This window comes from Zingiber officinale, chromosome 10B (assembly GCF_018446385.1).
Source record: "Zingiber officinale cultivar Zhangliang chromosome 10B, Zo_v1.1, whole genome shotgun sequence".
Lineage (NCBI taxonomy): Eukaryota > Viridiplantae > Streptophyta > Magnoliopsida > Zingiberales > Zingiberaceae > Zingiber > Zingiber officinale.
Genome location: NC_056005.1, coordinates 17,344,050 through 17,355,191, shown reverse-complemented (window position 1 = coordinate 17,355,191; position 11,142 = coordinate 17,344,050). Strand labels below are relative to the sequence as shown.

Sequence of the window (11,142 nt, the reverse complement as noted above, 5' to 3'; positions counted from 1 at the left end):
GGATCATTTAGAAAAAGACTCTTACAAAGACAAAGATGATGAAACTTGTTCTAAGACTTAGTCTTAGATTAGTAGTGCAGTAGTAAAATAAGGTAATAAATCAGCTTGAATGGTGTTGCACTAATTTCGAGAAAAAAATTTGACAAATCGATAAATTTGTCAGGAGAGGTTATTAGACCAATCCTGACTTATAGTAAAAATTTGAAAATAGAAAAAAGGCGTAACAATTTATTTAAAAAAACAGACGAAAAAGTGACAAAAAAAATGCTCGAACGGTAGTTGTATCGATTCAGAGCGGCCCCGCTCTGATACCAATTATAGGATCGAGACGTGCTAGATGGGGGTGAATAGCACTTGTTGCTTTTTCACTTCTCGTAAACACAATCAGAGATAAACATAGCGGAGTAAGAACAAGTAAAGAAAACAACGACACAAGTTGGTTTTACTTGGTTTGAAGCCTGTGATGACTCTTACTCCAAGGCATACACTCATTGAGTGTTTACTTCGGGAAATTCACTAATAAATCAGAGAATTACAAGTACAATAATTTAACTACAATTATTAAAATTATACCGATAACTAAGAATGAGAAATTCCAGGCTTCCGGTTGTTGGAGTCGCGTTATGACTTCATCGAATCGTCTTTAGAGCAGCGCGCAAGTGAAAGATTGTGAAAATTAGTTGTTTTCAGCCTTATGCTCAAACTAGCCTTTTATGAGCTATTGAAAGCGCCTTCAACCCCATTAAAGGTGTCTCTATCTTTGCAACTTATCTCCATCTTCCCGATCTTCCCGGTATCGATAAGCTCCGCAGCTTACGCTGTTTATCTATTTGAAGATGCCTTAAAGTCATGGAAGGCGCTTTCCACCCAGCTCCAAGGCACCTTCAGACACACAGAAGGCGCCTCCCCGCCTCTCCGCACGAGCCTTCAGCCAAGGTGCTTAAGGCGCCTCCAACCTCCTCGGAGGCGCCTTGAGCAATGTTCATCCGAGCTTATTTTATATTTTTCACTCCCTACAAGTCATGTTAGTCCAAAATACAAAATATACCTTGCAAGACAAAGTTAGCACAATAAAATGTGAATAATAGAACTTCTTGATAGTATCTAGACTGTTCGGTTCTAACTTTTAGATTTTTTTAAAAATCCTAAGTCGAACCGACACCTACTGTTTTCTCAATGGAGAGCACGCTCTCACCTACTCATCTCAGAAGAAATTACTTTTTACCAAATCGGTCCTCCAGACAGACTGGACTTTTGCTCAGCATCCAAGACTTCATGACTTTTCCGCTGGACGTTTGATCCCTGACCTGTCCAATTTTCCGCCTGGTTCCCCTAGGACTTCCACCTAGAATCCATGATCTTAGGATTTTGCCTGACGTCCTTGACCTGCCAAGACTTCGTCAGTTCCCAGGACTAGGACTTTGTTGTCTAACCATAACTAGGACTTTCCATAACCTAGGCTTACCTTCCCCCTAGGATTTTCCACCTGCTTAGAATCCATTAAAACTTTTATCTAAGAGCATTTAGGACTTTCCTGCAAGTTCAATTACACTTGTTAGATCATAAGATACCTTAACTTTTGAACCCTTTTCCATTATCAAAACTCAAGTTTGATTGTCTGGTGCTCCCTTCACCAACACCAAGTGGGTCTAAAATGCGTGAAATGAACAAATGCACTGATAACTATAGCTACTAAAGGGTTCAAAATTTATTTAAGATCAACTATAATTTTTCAATCATTTAGGGATCATGATATACTACTTGGTGTCACTCATGATCTGTTCATAATTAATGGTCAATTATGAACTGCCAACATAACTAGGAACTCATTGAGTTACACCTACTACGAGTATATCCAAAAGATGTAAAACAAGTTTTAGAATAAAATTCTCAGATTGAGATTAAGTTTAGTAGGACTAGATGAAGGGCAAATATGAAAAATATTTATTGGACTGGAAGCATTAGTGGGTGATGCGAGGCAAAATATAGATTATTCTGGGATTTTACGTTTTAGAGAGACTAACAAGAAAACAAGAGAGAAATAACGAAATAAGAATTAACCGAAGCTAGACTTAAAAACTTTCTTGAGAAAATAAGAGTGGGAATAGAAGAAAAAAAAAAGATGTAGCTTTAATGTAACACCCCTAGAAAGCCTAGATAAAGTAAGGGCAATGAGAGTACGAATGTAATGAAAAGAATGTGTAGATAGTCTACGTTGAATGTTACGATGGGAAGGATTTAGATGATTATGAAAGAAAATAAAGTTGAGAATATAAATCATCTATGCATGATTTATAATGTATGAAATTAATATGGACAAAAGGAAGAAGTATGAGATAATATATATATGTATGAAATATTTATGCATAATATAGTAATATACGAATTATTATGTACAAAAGAAAATAAAATGTTAGAAGAGAGATTGAACCTTGGATCTCTTGTAAGGAACATGTATAGGATACCAAAGGGGATAGGAGAATTATTGATAAGGAGAGAAAGGACTAAGTAGTTAAGAATAAGAAAGGATTCTTTTTACTTAAAAGAAAAGGAAGTAAAAAGAAGTAAAAATATACATAACCAAGTTTTGATCCTTGGTTCTCTAGTGGATGCATGCATGTGTTAACCAAGTGGGATAGAAGAGGATATTGTAAGAGGAGAGATAGAAAATTTTATTAAAGGAGAGAAAAGAGAGAAATTAAGGGAAAGAAAAGAGAGAACTCAAAAGGCATCTCTCTAGAATATTCTTGTCATTTAAGGGGAGAAATGAATAGGGAGGATGAATCAAGTCAAGTTTCCTCCCCTCATCTTAGTATAAATAGGCATGGAGGGGGGACTTCAACTTCATCCTCAACCCACTCATCCTCCTCTCCTCCCTTTGTGCTGAGACCCACTCTCCCCTCTCTTTTCTTCTTGTTGCCGAGCAACACAAGAGGAAGAACACCTTCTTCCTCCTCACTCTCCCCCTCTTTTCTTTCTTGTTGTTGCCGAGCAACACAAGAGGAAGAGAAGCCTCTTCTTCCTCCTCCTCTCCACCAAAAGACCTAGCCACTCCTCTCCTCCATTGGTGCCGAGCAAAGCAAGCAAGGAAGAAAGGTTCACAAGCAAGTTCTCAACTCTAGGAAACTTAAGCGAAGAAGGTAAGCTTCCCCTCACCTGTGGTACAAGGCTTTTATGTGATTTTCGGATTTATAAGGATTAGAAAACTTAGGAAAGAATTTAAGAAAATTCGGCTAAAGAAAAGGTTTTCAAATCTAGGATGATTTAAACAAGACCTCATTTCATGATAAGATTTTCTATGCTATGTAGAAGGATTCCTTTCCATGATTTTATATTGATATGATGTATGATCAGAGGAGTATCTAACCTTAGGATTTCAACCAAAAATATTTTAAAGAGGTGAGTAAGATTATTGTCTAACCGAACTAGTGCAAAGGTTCCTTCTATGAAATGCTATACATAATGTTATGTAATATGCCATGATATGTGATAGCATAGGAAATGCTAAACATAATGAGGAGAAGATGAAATTATGTTATATGCCATGATATGTGATAGCATAGGAAATGCTATACATAATGTTATGTAATATGCCATGATATGTGATAGCATAGGAAATGCTAAACATAATGAGGAGAAAATGAAATTATGTTATATGCCATGATATGTGATAGCATAGGAAATGCTATACATAATGTTATGTAATATGCCATGATATGTGATAGCATAAGGAAATGCTATACAAAATGAAGAAATGAAATTATGTTATGTAATATGCCATGATATGTGATAGCATAGGAAATGCTATACATAATGAAAAGAAATGCATGAAAGATTGTTAAGGACATGATATGATAGTTATGCATGATAAGTTATTTTTGTATGGGTTTGTACCATGGGTGGGCTCCGTAAACGCCCCGGGGTCGATGGAGTAAGACTCGGGCCTCGTCAGTAATGGGCTTCTGAGTGCCCTAGGTCGATGGAGTAAGACTCGGGCCTAGTATGTATGCATGATAGGGTTCAAGACTTGCTACCTTGGACCTACCTATGAAGCGCGCGTATTATGTATGTGGTACAAATCGGGATCCCCTTAATGATGATATTAATTTCAAGTACTTATTAGTATAAGTTTTCAAATTCATGATGCATTGCCTACATATGTACTTGAATTATCTGATGATTAGATATAATGTCATGTGATAATATGATATGAATATGATACCCTTGTATGTTGTATGCTTATGATATTACGCATGATATTGATATACGATGATTTTCGGTTTCAGTGAGTAGGAAAGGAACTTACTGAGCCATGAGTGCTCATAGCTTACTTTCCTTGTACCGCAGATATGGGGGACGGATATTCGGAACAACGGAGCAGCAGGAGGAGCAGATAGTGATGTGTGTGGTGGTGGCTCGGCAAAGAACGATTCGGACAAATTAATATGATTAGTTATAGAATCAATATTTGAACAAATCAGAATACGTGATATTATGCTTAATAAATTAAATTCTTTAAAGTTTTTATTCTTCCGCTGTTATAGTAAAACATGTACGTAAGTAGTATAAGAACGTAGCGCCGCCTTTGATTGGGTAAGAAGGGTGGGGCGTTACATTTAACATGACTTAAGTGAAGCAAATTGATTCAATATCCAAAAAACTTATCCTAAACATCATCTAAGCATAGATTTATATAACTCTCAAAGTCCTCAAAATAATTTAAACAGAAAATTAACCAACCAGACTTAGTTCCTTAAGATTTAGAAAAAATTAACCAATAAGACTTAATTCCCTAAAATTTAGGACAAGATTAAATATAATTAAGGAAAAATCAAACTAAACTTAATAAATGGATAACCAATTAAAAAAACCCAAGATGCAAATTGAATACTTTGGATTCACTTTTGCATCAGTCGCTTGGAGTTGAAGATAACTCATCCCTCGAATTTTGGGTGGGTGTATCCGGCTCCACAATACAAGGACTTAGGTGTTTTACATTAAAAACATCAGAAATTTTTAAATGACTTGGAAGACGGAACTTGTAGGTATTATGATTAATCTTTTCTAGTACCTCACAAGGTATAATCTTTCAATCTTTGAGCTTGTTGTTTTCACCAATAGGGAAACATTTACATGTTAATACAACCCAAACCATATCACCAACATTAAAAAGAACCTAATGTCGATGCTGATCTACCCTGATCTGGTACTCGGTGTTGCTTTCCTGAATAGTTTGCTTAACATGCTCATGAATAACCTGAAGATGCTCAATCATCTCTTCAACCTTAGGGTTAGCTTGTCCTGGACATGAAATAGGGACTAAATTCAGTTCCTTGAATGAAAGTTTCATCCATAAACAACTTCAAAAGGGCTCAAGCCAGTAGTCATGTTCTTTGATATGTTGTATGCAAATTTTTCTTAAGGTAAAACTAGATCTCATTGCTTCGATTTGGTTCCTATAAGACATCTTAGAAGATTTTCCAAGCTCTGATTCACCACCTCGGTCTGAGGATCCATCTGAGAGTGATAGACATTGTTGAATTTTAGCTTCATCCTAGATTTTCACATAAGCTCTTCCAAAATTGACTAACAAATTTAGTATCACAATATGAAGTAATAGTTTGAGAAATACCATATAAACGGGCAATTTCTTTAAAGAAGAGGGTGACAATCTGAACAACAACCATGATTTTTCTATATGCCACAAAGTGAGTCATCTTATAGAATCGATCCACCACAACTATAATAGATTCTACGATTCATTGTGTGCGGGGTAAACCCAATACGAAATTCATAATAACCTCTCACCAAGGGGCTTCAAGAATTGTAAGGGAATATACAAACCAACATTAGTGAGGGTTCCCTTAGATTGCTCATAGACAGAGCAATGGTGCACGAATTGAGTTACATCGCTAGTTAGCTTGGGCTAATAGAAGTCGGAAATGATGAGAGCTAATGTCTTATCTTGGCTGAGGTCTCATTCGTTGTACAATTCATTGATAATGTGCTACCTTAAGAAACAGTTCAGAATGCATAATCATAGTCCACGAAATAGATAATTATTGTGCAAAATAAAATCATTACAAAGCCTATTAGTTACCTCCTAAAATATCTTACCGAAGGAGGGATCAACAACATATATATCTGAGAAAGATCGAAAGCTGACAACCCTAATGCTCATGGTAGTAAGTAGGGAATAACAATAGCTTAGAGCATCTACAACGCGATTGAGACTCTCAAATTGATGGTTCAGTGAGAAAGTGAACTCCTGCAAGTAGTTTGCCCACTTGGCGTGTTGACTACTCAACTTATATTGGCCGTTGACGTACTTCAAAGTCTTATAATCAGTGAACAAGATAAATTCATTCTACATGAGATAATGGCGTCAATGCTTCAAGAATTGCATAATAGCATAGAATTCTAGATCATAGGTAGAGTAATTTTTCTTGGCACTGAATAATTTCTCATTGAAAAAGGTAATGGTGCGTCCTGATTGACTTAGAACACCACCAATACCAATGTTAAATGCATCACAATTTACTTCGAATAGTTTGCCAAAATTTGGAAGTGTAGAACGGGTGCTTCAGTTATCTTTTGCTTCACCAGTTGAAAATTAGTCATAGTCACTTCGATCCATATGAACTCACGCCCCTTGAGACACTCAATGATAGGAGCAATTAAGGCACTGAACTTTCGAATGAACCGACAGTAGAAAATTGTCAATCCATGAAAACTTCGGACATCATAAATAGTTTTTGGCTACAACCATTCTAAGATTGCATCCATCTTTGATGGATTTGCACGAACACCATCAAAATACACAATAAATATAAAAAATGAAATTGTGGTTACGAAGAAAGAAAATTTCCTTTTGCTAACGAATAAGTATTCCACCTTTAGCTTCTCAAAAATAATTTGGAGATGATCAAGGTGAAAAGCTCATGTCGGACTATAAATGAGGATGTCGTCAAAATATACAACCATGAATCTTCCCATGAAAGGTCGCAAGACTTGATGCATGAATCGTATGAACATGCTAGGTGCATTCGATAGTCTAAAAGGCATGATCATCCACTCGTATAGCCCATGCTATGTCTTGAAGGCGGTCTTCCATTCATCTCCGGACTTGATTCGAATATGGTGGTATACACTCCTAAGATCGATCTTGGAGAATATCTTAGAACTAAAAAGTTAATCCAACATGTCATCTAAGCGAGGAATAGAAAATCTATACTTCACCATGATTTTGTTGATAGCTCGGCTATCAACACACATTCACCATGAACCGTCTTTCAAAGATATGAGTAGGACAGAGATTGCACAAGGGCTCATACTATTACAAATATAGCCTCATCTCAATAGTTGCACAACTTATCGTTGTAGTTCTTTGGCATCGTTAGGGCTAAAACAGTATGCCAACCCATTAGACAATCCTGACCTCGACATGAGGTTAATCTGATGTTGAATGTCTCTCATAAGGGAAAGACTTGGAAAAAGGTCTTCGCTCATCAAATCAGCAAATTCAGATAGGAGTTGCTATTCCTCAGTTGATAGATCTGAGTCTAGGTCTATTACATTACTTTCGTAAGGAAGCAAAGAATATACCACATCTCCGTGCTTCATCACATTAAAAAATATAGACATAGAAAATAGTCACTACAACAAATTTGACTTTCTACAGCGCGTAATTATGTTATCCACAGCGCACATCGCACGCTGCACAACTCCAAACTGTTAAAAGTCATAAAACATTAACAACGCGCATCGCATGCTGCGGTTAAGAACATTCACAACGTGTGACGTGCATTGTAGTTAAGAGCATTCACAACATGAGGTACGCGCTGCAGTTAAGAGCATTTGCATCGCGCGACATGCACTGTGGTTATGAGCATTCACAGCTCATGGTGCACACTGTGGTTACGATCATTCAACTACCACATAAAGATGCCACACATAAATTATAATACCATATACATATATCACATACAATTATAATACAACATATACACAATTATAAAATCAAAACTCAAACAATTATAAATCACATACAACCATAAATATAATACTTAATTAAAACAATCCAAACTAGTAAAAAAAATTCACTTAGTAACATAGTTTCTTTCCTACAAAAGAGTATATGACTTTAAAATAAGGAAAATATATATCAATCATACAAAACTATAAACTTAAATAACTAAGCAGCTGTGCTTCCTATTACATCCTCGAGAAAAAGCATTTCATTATTTGGAAGAATTAGGTCCACCTTCTCCATAAAAACTCTATCAACTCAAACTTTCCAATAAGATCCACCAAGAAGAACGTGATGCACTTTTACTTTTTGATCTATGAATGTAATTTGACCTTCTGCAATAACTTCAGGTGAACACTCCTTTTTTTTTTTTGTTCTGCAAAAAACAAGAGACAACTTTTGATAAAATATAAGAAATTTAGATTGTTATTTGTGAATTCTACAAAGAACAAATAAATAGTTTTATTATCATTTTCTCTCCAATAGCTTATCTAATAGGTTCTCCATTTCAATCCAAACTTTTGATTGTGTAATTGATGTATCTGTAGGACTTACTTTTTCTTAAGTATAAAACATATAAAAACTTGTTAGAACAAATAATAATGTTGCTAATTAAGTATATTTGTAAAACTTTTCATAAATTTTGATAAATAATAATTTTATCATCATGCATGCCAAATGAACGTAATTCTTTACAGCTCATTGTGTGAATGTAGTTTTGATTTACCCTCATTGTTCTAAATTTTACATAATGTAGTTTTGATTTACCCTCATTGTTCTAAATTTTACATAATGTAGTTTTGATTTACCCTCATTGTTCTAAATTTTACATATTTTTCCTGAGAATAAAAATAAATCTAACATATTCAGATATAATTAATTATCTATTTAATCAACAAATAGTAATTATTTAGACAAGGAAATGGAAAGAAACACTAGCAACTAAGATATAACAGATAAAAAAGGGAGGCAAAAATCAGTACAAAAAATGATTTGGCCAAAATTGAGCTTTATAAATACACTCTTTCAATGAATCAAGCCAAGACTGAAAAGTCAGCTAAGAATTGCTTGAGCAATAAAGTATGTCATGCAGACATTCTCCAGCACAAGTCATTAACCTGTCTTTCTTGGTACATAGCCAAAATGTCAATCGCTTCATAAGACGATAGGAAGAAACCAAAAATAATGATGATGCACACCAAGTATTTGGCTGCACTTAGAAAAATTAAGATATTATATTACAAAAAAGTACCAGACATTACATTGCAAAAAAGTATCATATTTAACTAAAAAATGATGGTCATATCACATTAACTAAGAAATATTTCTAATTGTCGGGTTGTACCTTATCCTCAAGCGTTGCTACAAAATGTATATTTCTCAGGATCTCAGTGTTTAGTCCCTTATTATTCTTTGACTTTTTTTGCCCTAATATCATCTGTGTCAGCCATTTCTCCTCCTCCTCCTCCTCCTCCTTAGTGAAGATGAGTTTCTAGAAGCTTGTTTACTTTAGGTAACCGTTTTTGTATCTACATCATAAAAAAAAAACACAGGAGTTTATGTAATGTATGTTGAGTATAGATTAAAAAGCCAATCAAAAAGAAAAGATACTGTGATGCGGGAAGCATGCTTTAGCTTCCATCTTTTCTTTCTTCTGTTGTTCTCTATATTCCTTATATGCTAATGGATCAACCAAATTCTTGGCCTATATAGCCAAAATCTCAGTGAATAAGAATTAGAAAATTGAAACCGCATGTAACTAAATATAAATAGATTTTTTTTGGCAGGAACTAGCCCTACGAGATTTGGATAACAAATTGCAGGGCTTTGAGAAAAAAATGAAATTTAAGGTTCCCTTTGAGCTCCTCCTTACTTACTGTAGAGAGGGAAGAAGAACTTCTCCTTGCTTGCTACGAAGAGGGAAGATGAGCCTCCTTACTTGTTGCGGAGAGGGAAAGAAGAGCCTCTCCTTGCTTGCTGCGCAGAGGGAAGAAGAGCTCCTCCTTTCTTGTTGCGGAGAGGGAAAAAGAGCTCCTCTTTGCTTGCTGTGGAGAGGAACGAAGAGCCTCATTTCTCGCTGTGGAGAGGGAAGAAGCACTCCTCCATAGGGAAGAAGAGCTCCTCCTTATTTGCTGTGATTGCGAAGAGAAAAGGAACGGAGGGAAGATGAAAGGAACGACGATGCGAAAGGGAAGGTTAGGGCAAGTAAATTTTGGGTGTTGGTGTGGTACCGACAAAAAAAAAAAAAAAAATTAACAGTGCACTGTTATTAGTTTAATTTTAAAACATGATTTTAATAACACACAAAAAGTGGGTTGTTAATATTTAATTTTAATAGTATGTATTACATGTTGTAAAAATATATTTGATAATATATTATTTTTTTATATTATTATTTATAAAAATATAATATTATCTGCAGTTCACTTAATTAGGTGCACTATAAAAATCATTATCAACGGCGTGCCTTAACCATGCATTATTGATGATGCACTGCGGAAAGTAATTTTTTGTTGTAGTGAGTGTAAAGTTATAGGTTACTAAATTTGAAAGGGTTCCTTCTCGTTGAGGAGAAAATATAAGGTTCCTCCTTTTGATGCCGAGAATGTAGGTGTTCTTATGTCCATCGTGGATGACGTTGCGATCATATTGCCAAGGGCATCCCAACAGTACGTAGCATTCATCTATTGACACAATATCACACCATGCTAGTCGTAATACTTGCTGCTAATAGAAAAAGATAAAAAACAACGCCTATCCATGGTTACCTCACTTCCTTTGCTAAGCCATGACAACTTGTAAGGTTTTGGATGACGATTTATCTTCAATTGTAGCTTTTGAGCAGCTTCTTCAGATACAATGTTTTCACAACTTCTACTATCAATATCATCTTGCAAACTTTGTCCGTAACTATACAAGTTGTGTGAAAGATATTGATTCTCAGCCAGTCATCTTCTAATTCTTGCATTCGTGGGTCACACCTCTTGTAGGCGAATTGGATTCACTTTGGTTTAGTAATGAATCAAAATTAATTTGGTTTTAAACCAAATTGGTTTGATTTTGAACCAAACTTATTGCTAATGGATTGGGTAAATCCTGATGAAGGTGTATAA

The 11,142-nt window shown here is 35.4% G+C and overlaps 1 long non-coding RNA gene across 1 annotated transcript; it reads right to left on the bottom strand.

The window, feature by feature from the left end:
* Positions 1 to 8,066: 8,066 nt before the first annotated feature.
* LOC122029820 lies at positions 8,067 to 10,239 on the bottom strand. Its single transcript, XR_006125195.1, has 3 exons — positions 9,907 to 10,239; positions 9,375 to 9,558; positions 8,067 to 8,405 (listed from the first exon to the last, which is right to left on the bottom strand). It is a non-coding gene; the product is annotated as an uncharacterized LOC122029820 (long non-coding RNA).
* Positions 10,240 to 11,142: the final 903 nt, after the last annotated feature.